We start from the raw sequence: 13,380 nt of genomic DNA, 5'->3' as shown, positions 1-13,380 counted from the left end.
GCTGCTCTAATTAACTTGCAGGTGTAGGAGGTGGCTGAGGCCATGGCATTCACTTGTTTACCAAAGGTAAGCGTGGAGTCTATGTAGAAGCCGAGGGTTTTGACTACTTTGGCCACAGTGGTGAGGTTATTGTCAATTATGAAGGAGTCATAATTGGGACCTAGTTTTTTGATGTTGGAGGAAGTGCCTAGAACGAGGAGTTCAGTTTTGTCATCATTCAGGCATAGACCGTGGGAGGCCATCCATGCCTGGATGATGAGGTAGACTCGATTCACAAAGGCCAAATCCTCGTCATAATCTCCCGTCAACGGGATGAGGATCTGTGTATCATCTGCATAGTTAGTGTAGGTGATACCTAGACCGTCTAGATCATCGAAAAGGGCTTTGTGAAAATATTGTATAGGGTAGGAGATGATCCTTGGGGTACGCCGCATGATATAGGTGTGGGGTCTGAGGCTGCTAGAGGAGAGAAAACTTGCATTGTCCTGTTATCTAGGAAAGACTGGATCCATGCGACTGCTTCGTGGGAGAAGCAGGCTGCCGTGACCAGATGATTGCAGAGTATTGCATGGTCTACCAGATCGAATGCGGCAGAGAGGTCGAGGAGTAGTAGGAGTGAAGTCATACCTTTATCTCTTAGTGTGTCTATTTGTGCCTTAAGGTCTAGGAGTGCAGTCTCAGTACCATGCTGTGGTCTGAAGCCGGACTGACAAACTCCTAGGAGGTGGTTTAGTTCCATGGTGGTGCTGAATTTGTAAGTAAGCTACTTTGTCTAGGATTTTAAGTAGGAATGGCATAGTAGTTATGGGGCGGTAATTGGTTGGGATGGAGGGGTCCACATTTTGCTTTTTGAGGAGAGGGAGGCCCCAGGAATGTTTCAGGTGCTAGGTATGGTACCTGATGTGAAAGAGGCGTTTATGAGTTTAGTAATGTAGGGTGAGCGTTCACGGGCAGCGTCTTTTATAATTTGGGCTGGACATGGGTTGCCCTGGCAGTTGGAGGGTTTGAGAGGGAGGATGACGTTCTCGACTTCTTTAGTGGAGACTTTGCGAAAGTAGAAGGGAGGGGTGTCCGGTGTGGGTGGAGTAGAAGTGGATTTCGAGATGGTAATGAGTTTGTGGTAGCCTTAGAGGGGTACCAATTTTAACAGTATTCGGGACAGTTATGGAAGCTTTTTTGTTGTTAATCTTCGCCTGGAGCATTGTTATCTTGTTGGCAAGGGCATTTTGTATGCCTGTGCACCAGTTCTTGTCCTTAAGGCAAGAGTCAGGATCTTGGATAGGGGATTCTACTTCCTTTGGGATGGCGAACAATTCTTTGGTATTGGATTTGGCTTGAGTGATACGGGAGTTGTAGGATGTTTGTTTAGCAAGGATGATTTTTTTTGTAGAGGGTAGCTAGTTTCTTGAAGTTATTTTTATTGATGTCTGAGGGGTCTGATCTTCAAGTTTTTTCACTTACGCGTTTCTTTTGTCTGTCTTTCAGTAGAGGTGTGAACCAGGTATTTAGGTGTTGGCGGGGTTTGCTATTCCTAATTTTCAGTGGTGCGATAGCGTCCAGAGAGGCGAGCATCACTTCATTGTACTTTTCTACCATGGAGGCTGGGTCAGACTGATCTGAGATGGAGTTGAAGGTGGGAGAATGAGGGGGATAAGATTTTCATGGGTAATATTTTTTTTATTTCTGGTAGGTGCGGAGGGAGCTAGGATACTATTGTTCATGGGTGTTGTGGCTTCTAGGGTGAAGGATACTTAATGTCCATTTTAATGGCACGGCCATGGTCCAAGGTACTCAGGCCAATCTCTTCCTCTTAGATAGGCATTTCCCTCGCCTCATCAACTTCGTTTCATCTCCAGCTGTCCCTCCCTCTCATTCCTTGGCTACCTTGCCCACTCCTCACTCATCCTCTGCCTCATTTCAGGCTACCTCCACGCCTCTGCAGGGAATACCTTCGATTTGTACCCCTCCCTGGGCCAACCTCTCGCCCTGGCTTTTCAACCAATACCTGGCAACTCTTGCCCACTGCATTGCCATATTCTGCTCAAATTTCCAGTGCTACGCTGACAACAACTCATTTTCAAGCTGCCCTCGGCCACCTCCTCTCCCCCTCTCATCTCTGATTGCCTTACTGCCATTCAAGTGGTGTTCTGCCAATGATCTTTGTTTGAATGCCAGCAAGACTGAGATCCTCCTCATCGGTAACACCTTCTCCATCCTTTCCCCCCAGTCTCTGGCTGGCCTCCCTTAGCCCTCCTCCTACCCCCACCTGCGAGACTAAGAACCTCAGGGTCATCTTTTATTCCGCACTTTCCTTCTCCGCCCACATCTCTGATGTCTCTAAAATGTCAAACTTCTTACTGCCCCTCATCAGAGGTACTCTGCCTTTCCTCTCCTTCCCCCAGAAGCTCACTGTCTCCCAAGCTCTGTTTCTCTCTGCCTCTTTTTAACCCTACCTGCCTCTACTCTCCACCCTCTGCAACCAATCCAGAACAGGACTGCGAGACTCCTTGGCCTCAAGCCCTGGTATTGTATCCCTCCATTGGCTCCCAGCTCAAAACCCTCTGCATTGTCCACAAGGTTTTCTGGGGCCGGGGTCCAAAATACCTTCAGCTATCCCTGCGCAAAGGCCACCCCTCTCAAGCTCTTTGCTCCTCTACCTCCAACTTCTTCAGGGTCAGTAGTTTTTCAATGAAACGAGCTAGGGGTAGATCTTGATCTTTGGCTGGGGCCTCCCTCTGGAACAGCCTCCATGGCACTCTAAAACGAGGAGAACCATCTCTGGTTCCGGAAGCACCTCAAGACCTTCATCTTTGCTTCTGCCTTCCCCCCACTCTACTCTGCTGATCTGTTCTCTCCTTGCACCGTGCACCTGGCCACCCTCTGTCTTCCGGGCCCAGGTACCTGCTCACCCTGCCACCCTCCCGCACTGCGTCTATAACTGTACCCATACAGCCCCCCCTTTTTTTCTTCGTACACTTATCTGATCTAACCTGTCTGCTACCTTAAACTCAGCACTTGCCACTTGCTGGCTGCACTACCACTTTTGTTGCTTTTATCAATTATTTATTTATTTATTATGTTCTCCTTTTGCTCCATACTTTCCACTTCTCCCCCTTCCTTGAACGCTTCCTCCACCCTTCCCCCTCCACCTCTCCATGCATTTGTGCGTTGTCTATGTCACTGGGCCTAGTAAGATCACGGTTTTGTTCTCCCCTGTTCCCTTGCCTTGTCATGCTCTGAAACACTTGTGTATGAGCGCGATAGAAATAAAATATCAATTCAATGTTGATATGATTTTACTTGTCTTGTCTTGCTTCCTGGTCAGCGGGTACTAGAGGGAGGATCCCACCTTTATAGAACTTTGTCACCCAAATGCAACTAAGCTTTTGTTCCAGATACCCTAACTGCAGTACGGGAAACTTCTACACAGAAAGGTCATTTATACCTTGGCTCATGCCACCTACAGGTAAAGCTTTTAATAAGCACTTGGTCTTCAACATACAACTTTGGTGGTGGCATTAATTCACTCAGATCGGCCACTGGGCCGTCTTCTTCAGCATTCCTTGACCCCTCCCTTCGACGCAGGACTTGATCTGAAATGAAAGAAACACTGGTAGTCGCACATCAAATAATCTTGCTTTTTATCACCTAGAGTCTGCACAACACTCTGGGCAACACTTCTGACTCTAGGTGGGGGTGTAAAGGGCGTCCTCATGTGGTGCCTTATTACTAGTTCATGGGGCGTAAGGTGATGGTCCGAACCTGGCTGATTTCAAAGGGCATACAAGGCTAAGGGTAGGCAATATAGCCATCCCTTTTTCAAAGTTAATGTTAGCTTTGCTAACCTTCCCTTAAGCAGGCAGTTGACCGTCTCCCATATACCGTTTGCTTGTGGATGATAAGCAGACGGAAACCTATGCTTTAGGCTCAATAGAAGCCCTATTTGTTCAAACAGATCATTGACAAAGTGTGGCCCATTATCTGACCTCCATACTTCACACACTCCCCATCTTGGAAATACTTTGCACTCTAGAAACTTTGTTGCTCAGGTAGCATCATGATGTGTGCAAGGACCTGCCTCGATCCATCCTGAAAAGGGACACCACCACCAATAGATATTTATATCTATTGCATGTCTGTAGCATGTCAACATAGCCGATGTGCAAATGATAAAACGCGCCATTCGGACGGGGTATTACTCCTCTGATATTTTTCGTGTATGGCCAGCTGTGAACTTCAGCCACACGATGCAATTCACAATGAACTGTCAATCGTGCTCCAATAGATTGTGAACAAACCAGTCCTCTGCAATGGTGGCAGCAAGACTTTCTTGGGTAATATGCGCTGGGTAATGCAGCTGTTCAAGTGCGACTTTTAGTGATGCTGCTGGCATCCCTTGCTTTCCAGTGCTTTCCTGTCTCCATAGTGCTTCCGTGGGGGATAATGAACACCCCCTAAATCTCCATAGCTCTGCTCTTCTTGCAGGGCTCTACCCTGCATCTCCATTAGTTGAGTAACCAACAGCATATTAAATCCCTCTCGTACCAACATGCTTCTATTCGATACTTCCTTAACATTAACAGTTTTGAAACGTCAGAGGAATATGCAATCCTTTTGGCTTCTAAGTCTGCGGTTTTGTTTCCGTGGGATATAAAGTCTGTTAGTTTAGTATGCGCTGTGTATTTTACGACTGCTATGGCCACTGGGAGCTGTAGTGCCTTAATAGGTCTGTCCAATAAAGATGCATGTTGCACTGGAGTGACATTTGCGTGGAGATAAACCTTCCTTTTCCAGCACGACAGGGCTGCATGTACTGTTGATGACACATAGGCGGAGTCACTGTACACAGTCACTTTCTGATCTTTGTAATTTCCCGAGCGCAACAATAAGCACTACCAATTCTGCTGCTTGTGCTGAAAAATAGGACGGTATTCTTGCGCTCGCTACTACCTCAAATTGACCATTTGATTTGTGTCTAAAAACCTACAGATCCTGAATACCTCTCCCCATTAGTTTGGTCAATTTTCGAAGAACCATCAATAAAGCGACTGTCCCCTCTCGCTAGAGCATTTTGTTTCACACTGGGTATATCATCATAAAATTCAACATAATTCAATCATGCACATGATCACCTTCTACTATAGAGTCAGCTACAAATGTGGCTGGGTTCACTATTTTACACCTCACAATTTTAAAATCGCAGGATTAGAAATCATTACTTTGTACGCAATGTACCTTTGAGTTTTTTCTAAAATGGCAAATAAGGCGTGCTACACATATAGAATCATAAACAGCCCATGGCAATGCTTGTGGACTTCTCAATTGCAAATGCGCCTGCAGCCAAAGATTGATTGCATGGAAAATGTCCTCTCATAACTGCATCTAAAATCCCACTGTAGTGCGCTAAAGGCTTATACCCTATGGTTGGTCTTTATGTGAGTACTGCTCTCATTACTAAACCATTGGTGTGTGAAAACAAATACAATTGTTCGCTATAATTGGGAATTCGTAAAACTAGAGCTGTATATATATTGCTCAGGTTAATTCCTCAAATCCTTCCTCCAGTTCTTCAGTTCATGCTATCTTTTCCTTACCAACTTGTGCTTTCTAAAGTGCTTGCAAGAGTGGTTTTGTGTATGTGGTGCAGTCAAACACCCAGGCCCTGCAATAATAGCATAATTCCAGAAGTTGCTGCATTTGTCTCACTGTATTTGGCTTTGGTGTTTTCATGATAGCCTCAGCACTTTCAGGTGTCACTTTCTTGAAATTAAGTGACCTATGTACAACACCTCTTCCTGGCAATTTCGCTTTCTTCAATGTAGTCATTAACTGGACAGAGTCTTGTCTACATTCATCCTCTTTTTTTCATTGCAGATTAATATGTCATCTACGTACTGAATTAGCACACTCTTGAGTTCAATGTTGCCTAAATACATCTGTAGGACCCTGTTAAAGATCCATGGGGACTCGCAGTACCCTTGAGGTAAACAAGTATGTTTTAGTCTTTTGTCTGAACGTAAAGGAAGTAAGGTCTTGTGAGTGTGTGCAACAGGATTGAGAAAAACACATTTTTCAAATCAGTCACTGTGAAATACTTAGCTTCAACTGGGATGCTACACAATATTGTCACAGGATTCAGAACTAATGGAAATTCTGCTTCTACAATCTCATTTAGAGGGCAGAAGTCCTGGGTAAATCTCCACGACCCTACTTTAGATATTTTGATCGGATACACTGCAGTATTGCACAGGGCCTACGATGGCACTGGGATTCCCTGATTCAACAACATAGAAATAGTCTTAAAATATGACTTCATCAGCTTCTCAAGACATGGGGTGCTGTTTTGCTCAGGGTAAAATTGCTCCTGGCTTCAGTTTTATTTAACCTCTCCTATTCCCTTCAAAAGCCCTATGTCATATGGACCCGTAGTCCAAAGGACACTTGGCACCTTTTCTAGATCTTCCTGAAAGACGGCTAGTCGTTACCGCATTGCTGCCATTCGCTGTGGAACTTCGCTTTTCTTGATTCTTATCCAATATGTAATGTATATATATATATATATATATATATATATATATATATATATATATATATATATATATATATATATATATATATATATATAAAAAAAACACTACCTCATCATCTATACATTCATCTCTGAACATATCCTCATCTGTGATGTCAGTCAATCTGTATCCCTCCTTAAGATCTATCACTATCCTCCATGCTCTACCTTCGTCATCTACTCCTTCAAGCATTGCTATTTCCCGCGTACTATAGCTGCTTCCAATTCTATAGGAATAGTCGGCCCTTCTTCCACATCCATAGGTACTTGTGGTCTAAATAAAAATTTATCAGGTATCCTCACAATTTTCCCTACTAATCCAGGTAGGCATATTAATAAAATGCTCACTCCATTCATGAAGACTTCTGGATCTACAGTGACTCATAGAGCCACTTGCCATATAAATGCCAGTATAAACTCTCCTACATTTAAATAGTGTATTCCTGGAATGGACCACATTATTCCTTGATCAGTGAATGAAATAGTCATGTTAAGCTTCGTCATCAAATCTTTACCCAAAATGTTACTGGCGTTTGTCACAAATATAACAAGGGGACAGACATGTCACACTCCCCTATAGAATCAGGCAGTTAAGTAAAAGGAACTAAATTCATAGCTCCAGAGTATTCATGGCAATACCGGACATTGGGTATTTTCCCTCCCTGCCCGCCCCAGTCTTTACAAGAAAAGAAAAAGATTTGCCACCCATCACCACATCGACTCTTGGTTCATCTTGGGGGGGTCTGGTGTTACTGATAGTACTGAACACATAAAGTCACCCTGTGAGCTGTCATATGGAGGGTACAAATCCATCCCGGTTCCCGTAAAAGGGTTCCTTCCAACCACAGTGACACACCCTATCCTAGTTGTTAATATTTCCCCTGTGTTCACATTCTGTTGGGTTTGCATAGGTGCTTGCTAAGATTGTCCCTGCTGCAGTGCCTGCTGTTCCTGCGGTTTTTGTGGCGGCCGCAGTATGTGTGATCCTGGGCACAGCCCTGTTGTGTTTGTGTGCTGTATAAGATGTTGCCCCTCTTGAAGGTTGTCCGTTTTGTTGCAGGTTTCCTCAGCTTCTACATACAAGTGCAAAATTCCTGGTTATCCCACAATTACAACACAGTGGGGGTGGCTCTCTAGCAAAAACTCCATTATATCCTCCCCGAGTCTTCTAACTTCCACCCTGGGCACTTTGAAATGCCCCTTGGGTGTTCTGAAATCCGCCTTGGCTTCCTTGTGGCCAAAACCCATACCCACTTTGATCCATTTGGTGTATATCATAATCACCTGTGACATACCAGTTATTTCTTGCGTTCCTACTCCTTCTCCACTGGTCAATACCGCCCCTTCTATAGCAAATTTTGACTTTTTTTTTTTTAAATGAACAAACTTAGCTTCCACAATCTTTATTTTCTCATCTTTCTTTCCATTCTTTTCTTGTAATAAAACAATGATGCACGATAGTCAACTATATCTCAGCCCACAGCTTTGCTTCCATTCCTACTTGTTTTTTTTCATTTGTCTCTGTACCTGTTCTGGGAACACCGGACACAAAATATGATAGAATAGTGCCACTGTTTTTCCCTCCATGGTTCACGCGTCTCAAGCTGCCATCTCTTGAATATACTGAATGCAATATGGTCATCTTCTTTAATTTTACCCCCATATCCGACATATCAGGATACTGTACCCTGAGAGCCCTCAAAATGTCTGCCGTGCAATTATTAAATGGCACTCCATCATGCGCTGTGTTTTGTGCCGTCAGACTCGCATATCCCGCTTATCTCCAGGAATAGCTGTCAATAGACTTTTTTTGTCCCATACGGCCAACGTATTTTCCCCTGTCAATTTCTCCAATTCGTATATATCCACTTCCCAGCCCCCAAAGTCAAACTAGGTAACTTGCATTTTAAATTATCCTTATCCATCTGAGGCCATAGGAAAATATTGTGGTCTTGCCCCCCCTCCACTTCTCTAGCAAGGGGAACTGTGAGAACCCCATCCAATAGCTGCATCCCATTATTAGTTTACCCAACATGGGGCAATCGTCCCTATTCGTCTTCATGCTGGTATGGACCTTAACCTACTCACATAATAAGGTGGAGATTCTCTTCTCTCACTAGATCGTCTTCGGTGAAGTTCGGGATTTGGTATAGGATAGTTGTTCTTTCCTTAGGGTGTTCCAGATCTGGCCATGTTACCTCTTTGTCCAAACCTGGACTTCCCAAGGGGACGCATGTACCCTCTCCTAGCTGAAGACTGGACTCCCTTTCTTCGTCTGACTTTGCTACACCCAACTGGGGTGACTATCATCCTCCTTCTCTGTCTAAATGTAATCAACTCAATGACAGTGCTCTGCATTCATCACTGAACAGGTTTTCCTCCTCATCCTGTGGTTTTGGTATCTGGGATCGTTTGCAGATCCCTTCAGTCCCATACTCGCTGTTCTGCCTCATTTGCTGATATTTTGTCAATTCTCTCTCCAATACTTTCTGCATCATATCTTTCCTCTTCCTGTGCAACTTTAGGTATTTCTTTTTTATAATCTCTTTTTATTGGTTTATAAACATACAAAAATAAACTATACACACATCACTTGTTTGTTATGTCAACCGACCACACCAGACACCATTATGGTTATAGCAGAGCAGGCTGGGCTACTCCAGCGTAACCAATATAGCACAGTATCATTTGCACTTTTACTACCTCATAACGTCCCAGGTCATCATCCTCAGTTCTCATCCTCCCACCTACCCCAGATTTTAACCGCCTTCAAGAGGCAGCCCCGTGCAGTATATACACTCCATACTTTTCTTTTTCTCTCATCCATGGCTTCATCGGACCCATATGTAACCAGGGTCCCACTTATTTATTGTCTTCATGCCGGATTGCATTTTTCTGCCTTCTCATGTAAATAACCCAAAGCTTTCAAGCGCCCAGCTACCTCAGGGTTTGGAGTGCGATATAAATATTAAATAAATACAAAACAAAAAAAATACACTCTGTGTTCCAAATGTCCATATCAGCGGTCCATTGGGCCACCACAGGGCTCTCTGGCGAGCCCCATTTTTGTGCTATATTCCATTTGACCAGCCCAACTGCAGTAAATAAGTGATAGTGTCATCCAGGATTCCAAACAGCAGTTTAGGGTCCAATGGGACCTCCGTCCCCAATATGTCAGTCAGTTTGTTGCAAAATTGCTGCTAGAAATCCCGAATATGGGGGCATTCCCACAGTATGTGTATGAAGGTACCCTCCCCCTCAAGACATTGCAAACAACTCAGACAAATGGCACAACACCATTTATGCAACGCAACCCTGGGGTATACACCCTGTGAAGAATTCTTTGTTGTATCAGGTGCAGTCTTGCGGCAATTCCGATCTCTCGTGGATGCATTAGGGCTAAAACCCAATCCTACGGGTCGATAGTGCCTACATTTAAGACTAGTCAGTTCTGGAGTAGTAAAAGCTGTTACGGCATTCTATAGGATGGAGGTACCCTTGGTTGGTATTCGGTCTATCAAAAGGTTGCTCTCTAGGGGGGTGCTTTCCGGCATTAGTGAGGGTAGATGTTTGCGTAACGAATGGGTAAATTGTACGTAGTGATAGTGCTCTGTGTCGCGGAGGCCGAACTTCTGTTTCAATACCGCAAATGGGGCGATATCGTTTTCGTTGAGGACATCTCCAACTACCATGAGATCCTGGCCTCAGTCCAGCTTGGCCACGTTGACAGTTTGTCTAGTTCCGCCAGGTTGCTTTTATTCCATAGGGGCTGCCACTGGGTTACCTTGTCCGCCCACCAAATATATCTATGCGCTTTCTTCCATACCATGGCCGTGTGTGCCGCCATGGTTTGTGGGGGAGGGGAAAGGGGTCAGTAAGGGGTTGGTGGATCACTGCCAGTCGGGACAGATTCTGTGTCACCATTTGTCCGGCCTTGATGTGTGGGAGGTCCTAGCTACCATGAAACATATCGTTGACCATCATCATCACCAGACTCGCCCAATAGTATGATTGGAGGTGTGGTAGGCCTTTGCCCCCTTCCTATATTGATCTTTGAAAAGTGCTGAGTGTGATCCGCGGGTGTCCACCACCCCATATGAGTTTCCTAAGGAGACTATCTTACGGAATTCTGAATATGGGATCCAGAGCTGGGTGTTTTGGAGTATATACAGGAATCGTGGCAGTGCTAACATTTTGAATAGGGCGGCCCTGCACAGTAGTGTGAGGGGGAGGATTGTCCAGTGTCCGACGTCATTAGAGATTAGATTAGTAATCGGGTGCAGATTATGGGGCACATATTCCAAGAGATCCATCGAGATCTGGATCCCCAGGTACCGAAAGCTCTCCCACTCCACCCTGTATGGGCATCCGGGCGGTATTGTACTGTCTCCTCTAACCGGAAAAAGGACCGACTACCCCCAGTTGACTCGCAGTCCGCTGTGTGCGGTGAACTGATCTAGCATCTGTGTAACCACTGGACACGAGGAAGTATATCAGAAGATCATACGCATATAGAGAAAGTTTGTCCTCCCCACCCCCTGGCCAGCGGAAACCTATCCAGGCTTTAACCTGACGAAGCCACCGGGCCAACGGCTTGATAGCTAGTGCAAACAGCAGCAAGGATAGAGGGCAACCCTGTTGTGTTCCCCTGCCTAGTGGAAAGGGCGTGGAAGGCCAGCCGTTGACTCTGACCTCCGCCAGTGGGGCCTCATACAGTAATTTCACCCATCCCAGAAACGTCTCTCCAAATCCCATTCAGCGCATCGTTTCCCAAAGGCACTCCCATAGTACGGAATCAAACGCCTTCTCAAAAAAAATCGATGGGCAGTAGGGCCAGAGGCGTATCGAGGATCGGGGGCCTTCACTAGGAGTAAGTGGAGACGACGTATATTCATATATGTCGATTTATGGGGCATAACACTGCATTGATCCAGGTGGACCAATGAGGGAATAACTGCCAGCAGCCTGGTGGAGAGGGCCTTTGCAAGGATCTTGGCCTCTCCACTGATCAGGGAGTTTGGCTTATACAAGGTGCTTAATTCCGGAGGTTAACCACGGCTTGGGAATGACCACAATATTAGCCTTGCGTAGGTTAGGGGGAAGGATACCCTGATCCCTACAGTGGAGAAACATCCTACGGAGAGGGGTTGCCATTTGCTCCCCTCACAATTTATTCCAGGTCTCAACCGGGAGGCCATTGGGGCCTGGTGTTTCCCCCCCCCCCCCGAGTGTAGTTGGACGATGGCCTCTGCAATCTCCGATTCCATAAACTCTGCATCTACTTGTGTGTGCTGCGCCTCTGACAACGTAGGGAACGTAATGTTGTCTAGTATCGAGAGATCTATTGGGCCTATCGGGTACTGGTAAAGTGTGGCATAATAGTTCCAGAATCCTGCTGTACCAGCTTGTTTTGTACGTTTTTAATTCCCCCCGACATGCTTGTGTGCCTCGTCCCCCTTTTCTAGCCAAGCCATCATCTTACCCGCCCCGTCTCCCTTCCCGTACACACATGCTCGTGTCTCCCACTGGGCATGTTTAGCGTTGTCTAGTGCCACGTTTCAAAGGCATTCCCTAGCTCTCAGGCGGGACCGATTTCGCCTCGTGGGTACTATTTAATATCTACTCGGCTTCCCGCTCCTCCGTCTCTCTCTCTCGGCCACTGTCACCCTCTGCGCTTGTGCTTTCTTTTTAGTAGATTTCCAGGAGATCATTTCTCCCCAAAGTACCGTTTTGTAGGCCTCTCAAATTATCATGGGGCTTTCCACCGTGCCAGAGTTAATGTCAAAGTATTTGGTGGCTTTTTCATGGAATTGATCCACAAATTCAGGGAAGCCGAGATAGTAACTATTACACCGCCATGTCTTAGGAGGGGTGGGACTGTCTGTGTCCAACTCAATCACCAGGTGAGTGATCAGAGGTCAGGGTTGCGGAGGTTACTCTGTATGCATCTGGGGACGGTAGAAGGAAGTAATCTAGTCTAGACAAGGAGGTGTGGGCCCCAGAGTGCAACAAAAAGCCCCAGTCCTGTGGGTGGAGTTCTCTCCACACATCACTTAGGTTCAGCACAGACACGAATGTCGCCAGTTCGGTAGGGATGTCTGGGTTACGCCTGCGGATGTGGGTGCGGTCTAATGCAGTATTAATCACATCAGTAAAGTCAGCTCCCAGGAATCACAGATCAGGTTGGTGTTTTGCGAGCACGGTTACCACATTGTCTAGAAGTTCTCTCGTAAATGCAGGTGGGGCATACACGGGCAAAATTTGCATGTGGTCACCCCACAGTGTACCTTGTAGCATCACAAATCTGCCCCCAGTGTCCTGTTCCACCGAGGTTAACGTGAATGGAAGGCACTTATGCATCAGGATCATGCCCCCCCCCCCCCAGGAACCCATGGTGAATCCTGCATGTATCGCGGTGCGATAAGTCGTCCTGCGTAAGAGGGTGCCTGTTGTGCCAGCTAAGTGTGTTTCAGTAAGAAGGGCAACATCAGGGGAGTGTCTATTAAGAAATGGGGTAACCAGTCTTCGTTTGATCCCGGTTCCCAGGCCATTAACATTCCATGTGAGGAGTTTAAGCGTTTCATAGGTCCTAGCGGTCCCCAGACCAATGTGAGCATTTGTCAAAGGTATTCATAAGCGTTAAATGGTGTGTGTGTGTATGTGTCTTCTGCATATGTAGTCCGATTATGGTAAGCTGATGTATAACAATTTACAGCCAGTCCCACACTGAACATAAACAACAAATAAACAAACAACCCTACACCCGCACCCCACCCCATACTCCACCCTAACTTGAAGCATCTGTCGTCCGA

At 45.9% G+C, this 13,380-nt stretch overlaps 1 protein-coding gene and 1 long non-coding RNA gene across 2 annotated transcripts in view; one reads left to right on the top strand and one right to left on the bottom strand.

The window, feature by feature from the left end:
- The window catches only part of CCDC124 (coiled-coil domain containing 124), a 390,150-nt gene that overhangs the window by 296,367 nt on the left and 80,403 nt on the right, over positions 1-13,380 (bottom strand). The gene's annotated exons all lie outside the window — the stretch shown is intronic.
- LOC138570134 (uncharacterized) overlaps positions 1-13,380 on the top strand; it is a 401,651-nt gene that overhangs the window by 379,673 nt on the left and 8,598 nt on the right. The window contains exon 2 of the long non-coding RNA XR_011303407.1: positions 5,875-5,983. This is a non-coding gene — a long non-coding RNA (uncharacterized lncRNA). The remainder of the gene's footprint in view (positions 1-5,874; positions 5,984-13,380) is intronic.

This window comes from Ambystoma mexicanum, chromosome 1p (genome assembly GCF_040938575.1).
Source record: "Ambystoma mexicanum isolate Mex_15411 chromosome 1p, UKY_AmexF1_1, whole genome shotgun sequence".
In the NCBI taxonomy this organism is placed as follows: Eukaryota; Metazoa; Chordata; class Amphibia; order Caudata; family Ambystomatidae; genus Ambystoma; species Ambystoma mexicanum.
This window is presented reverse-complemented; position numbering and strand designations above follow the sequence as displayed.